The sequence below is a fragment of the Bradysia coprophila genome, unplaced genomic scaffold (genome assembly GCF_014529535.1).
Source record: "Bradysia coprophila strain Holo2 unplaced genomic scaffold, BU_Bcop_v1 contig_105, whole genome shotgun sequence".
Classification (NCBI taxonomy): Eukaryota; Metazoa; Arthropoda; class Insecta; order Diptera; family Sciaridae; genus Bradysia; species Bradysia coprophila.
Window position 1 is genome coordinate 1 of NW_023503382.1, and position 4,734 is coordinate 4,734.

General features: G+C 35.6%; 1 pseudogene; it reads left to right on the plus strand.

Annotated features, from left to right (window-relative positions):
- The first annotated feature begins 615 nt into the window (after positions 1-615).
- LOC119073014 lies at positions 616-3,816 on the plus strand (annotated as a pseudogene).
- The last annotated feature ends 918 nt before the right edge of the window (positions 3,817-4,734 follow it).

The window sequence follows — 4,734 nt, forward strand, 5'->3', positions numbered from 1 at the left end:
TCGTAAGATGAATTAACATAGAATTTTTAAAGCAAGATTTTTCTGCTTCCATTATCTCCTGTGGATTGATAATGAAAATTGTCACTCGAACTCAACACAGACAATTTCATTTCTAACCAAGTTTGACACCGACGTGTAAACTCAATACGACACAAATTCCGTGGCTACACCATATTTGCCTGTTGATGTAATTGAATTCATTTCGTCATTAGTTTGCGTATATTCAATGATGTAACTATATCAAACAACAATCTGTTTTTATCTGACATTTATTCCCATTGAGCTTTAATCGTATATTATATCCATTAACACACTAAATCCGATTCTATTTAAATGGAAATCCATTCTCAGCTTCCATAATATCGGTGACATAGAGCACCATTTATTTATAACACTATAATAAATGCCATTCAAACATGTGGTTTAGATTAGCACTCTTAACTTTAACGATATGAGTGTTGTGCACCGTACAACACACATCTATATAACAGCTTGTGTAAAGCTCGTGTTGTATACATTTCGAGACTGCCAACCACAAAATATATATATTTAAGCCGTCGATAATTCAAGGAAATGTACGACATAACACCCCCTTATAAAATTCGACACGACATCAGATTCATATAATAATAATTTTAGGTTACGGTTATCGACATGGCCGACCCAGATTGGTGGAAAGGTAAATGTTTGGGTCGCATTGGATATTTTCCGTCGAAATATTGTGCACGTTTATCGGCTGGTGAAAAGCCACTTCAAGTCATACAAAATTTGCAGTTGTCCGATGGTGAACGAAATGACGGCATTATGACGCTGTTACGAGATCAAATTGTTGTGCAGGTAAATCGAACACAATGAATTAAATGTTGTTGAATGTCGGCTTTTATCCCTTTCGGTATACCCTTTTAATTGCATCCGGAATTGTCGTTTGGAATTATAATTGCTTATTGAAATTCGAAATTGCAAATGAATTAATTGAACAAATTCGCTGAATGGCCATTATATTGCTGGTAAATGTAATATTGGACAATAATTTGCATCCAGCCAACGTACATTAAAACGAAGGCTTACAGATACACTTAAAATTGAACAGTTTAAGCTTGTTGTAATATTGTAATAGTAAAGGCTGTACCAGGTACCACTTGTTCATCAAGTGTTGTATATGCGTCATTCACATCGTTCAATCTAATAATAATTTACAAAATATAACGCGGTTAAGTTCTGATTTGAGTGGGTGTCTTCATGAATACAAAACCCTAAAAATTTCCCAAGAGTCAAGTTTCCTTTCAAACATCTCTCATATTTCAATGTTCGTTTTCTGAGTTACTTTTTAATATTTCATTCTCAGAACGAATATCTAATTAACAGATTTATTTTCGCTGTTTCTCTGCCTTTTCCGTTTATTTTCCAACACAGCTCAATTCTGCTTTCGAGTATCCATTACAAATTAATGCAACTTAAATTTTCGGTTTTTAGATTGGTGAAGAAATTTCCGGCGCCGTTATGGTCAGATCAGCCGACAATCGCCAGGGTATTTGTCCCGTGAAATATTTGCAAGAGGTGTGACAACCAGATGAAGAGAAATTGGAACGAGATCGCGATAAAAATCGCAATTGTAGTAAAATAATCAAAAACGACCTGAACCAAAACAGCAGCAAAAACATTAGTGAACCAAAATCGTTTAAAAACTGGGAGAAATGGGAGCGATTTCGCGAAAGTAAAATGGAGAAAATGCGTCAACATAAGAACAACATTGAGCGACGACAGCGCGGTGATAATATCGGTGACTGGACGTATTGGAGTCAAAGGCGAGACAAATTGAAACGATTTCCGAAACAAGAAGCATTAGATCCATCATGGTATACGGACAACATCTACGCTAATGAGTCGTTAGATTTGGATGACACCGTGCCGGACTACATTAAATACGATCGAATATTTTTGCACAAAAAACATCGACACGACGATCCGCTGTACGACGATGAGGATGCATTTAGTGTTCATCACAAGCCCAGAAGTCCCGGTCGCGAATACAAATATCCGAAATCACGAAGTTGTTGTTTCGGAGGTGGCTATGAACCGACGATGAGACCACCCATGCAAACAATGCCAAAATCTAGTTCATTTAGTACAGCACGTGCCAATGCAAACTTTGCCAAAATGCGTGATGTTCGAAATGATCCACATCATCACTGCAGCAAATATCGTGAACGTTATCGCCGCTGCAGTGTAGACAGTGAACGTGATAATGATTTTATGTATCCGCGAAACCGTGATGGTCACAAAAGTGCCAAGCTTCATCAACACCATTCGGACGAATATCGGCCGAGGTGCAAGAGAAACTTTAACGACGAGGCTCAAGGTAGAAGCAAAACCGAATACATTCGTAACGAATGGTACACCAAATACAGTAAGAATTCAATAAAGCGAAACAGTGATAAAAATGGTAATTTAAGCTTCGACGATGATGTCACTTATCCACAACGAAGGGACAGCAGTGTATGTAATGATGACTACCTTTTGGAAAATCTGGACACATTTGACTCGTACGACGATAATTACTTCGAAACAAATAATCATCGCAGCTCATTTGATAACGAAATGGACCAATTTTCTATTGACGAACCGGCGCATACGATGCTTGACGATAAATTTGATAACGATTTTATGGACGAATTTACATACCGTCAACCAACTAGAAATAAGAGCATGTTAGAAGTAAAACCGCCCTGTAGATTCGACGATACATCCTCAGACTCAACCGACGAAGACCTAGACGATTTTAATTTTGATTTTGAAAAATATTGGGAAGAATTGGATAAAACGTCTCTAGATATCGATTGCAGAACAATAATCACAATCTGACGAGCAACGTTACAAAAAAGATAAAAAATGTGAATGTGGGCAGGTACAATAACGGATCATTAATAGACGATGATATGTGCAGAACAAATGATCAATATCTCATGCATGGCATAAACAAGAACAATCAGGTTGAAGAGCTGATGTCTAGACAACACAATGGTTCATCGGTAACGATTTTCATTCACCGTTCACTAATGCTGTTTCAGGCTCTCCCACAATCGGCCGATTGGGCCATCGAATACATCCGGAACGTTCGTTTTTCAATAATTTCAACCACGATGCCGGAATAGCATCGCAACAGAATCAGCTTAACAACAATAGTGCACTTAGCCTAATCAACAACATTTTCTCAATTTACAAACCGAAAAAATATTCTCCGCTCAACTGTCACAGTCAACAAGTCGGCGTTAAACCAGTACAGTGCAAAAAAATGAATGTACCCAGTACGATACGTCCATTGGGAGCTCCACAAAACGATTTTATGACATCACTAAAGCGACCATTATTGGTTACGTCATCGCCTTGTGTGGAACAGCCCCGTTTCAAGATCATTCCCGAAAAGACTGGTCTGAAAATATCGCCTTTGTACCGTTTCGATTTTGATAACGATGCTGCCAAGTTTCAGTTGAAGAGCACAGCACGACCGTTGCTGTTTCCACACTGATGTTTCTATTGTTTGGCGACTGAACGATTTTGTGGTGTCTCGGGATTGGGATTCGGTGGTTGGAGATGATTGGGGTGATTGGGTGCACTATATATCTGTTCTCTAACCTTGACCTTTTACACATCCCGCAATTTGGTACATTTCACTTGTGATATAGACTTTAAATTATACTTCGCAGGTTGACTGGCTGTTTCTTTCGGTGGATATTTTAAATTATAATCGTACTGCCTTTCCTCATTATTAACCGAAATTTTAATAAAAGAAAACACTTTTCATCAATTTTAGATGTCAACTTTCATGTGATCGTTTGTTTCCGATTGACAATTATTATACTAACTGAAACATTTATGCTTTAAAGACTATAATTCAGTTAGCGAGTGATAAGCATAAGACAGATAAAACAGACTGTACCACTTTCAGAAATGCAGCGCTAAGCTGACTTAAAAGTAACAATGTTTTCGTTGGGTTAGCGAGGCAAGCGTATTCACAATAAAAGCTAATAAATCTACTACTTCACTTATTTCACCATTAATATACATTTTGCTACATTAGAGCACACCATTCAACAAAAACCATAGCTTATCAGGTGAATATTTTTCCTTATAAATTGAATATCAGAAAGAAAATGAATTATCCCGAGTTTAGAATCACCATCACCATTATAAAACATTTTGGATTTAAAAAAACTCGTGTTTTCTATTCCAGTTTTAAGCCTTATTAATGTACTGTTGAAAAAAGCTAAATTCTTACGAAAGATTCTGCAAAAAGAGCTGCACATTTCTTTTCACATTGTCGTTCATGTCGTCCAACAATAAAAAATAATCTCGAAAATTAATAAACATTTTATTAAAAACGATAAAAATCCTAAATTCATACAAGTCTAGCACCCAGTTTAAAAAAAATAATTAATTAACAAATTACCAAGCTATTAACAATAAGCTACTAATAATTATACTTATCAAAATACCATTTTCGTAGGACAAATACAAAAAAAATATTTTATGGAATATTTAGGCATCAAAAACAAAATTTAAAAATAAATTTTCTAAGACAAGACAAGATAAGTGAAAGTTTAAAATATTAAAAAATATTCATTGTTATACGTATAAAATACCAAATAAATATAAAAAATATGTCAAAAGAACGTAGATATTATCACTAAATAAAAATATTCAAATAAATAAAAAAAACATTAAAATTAGATTACA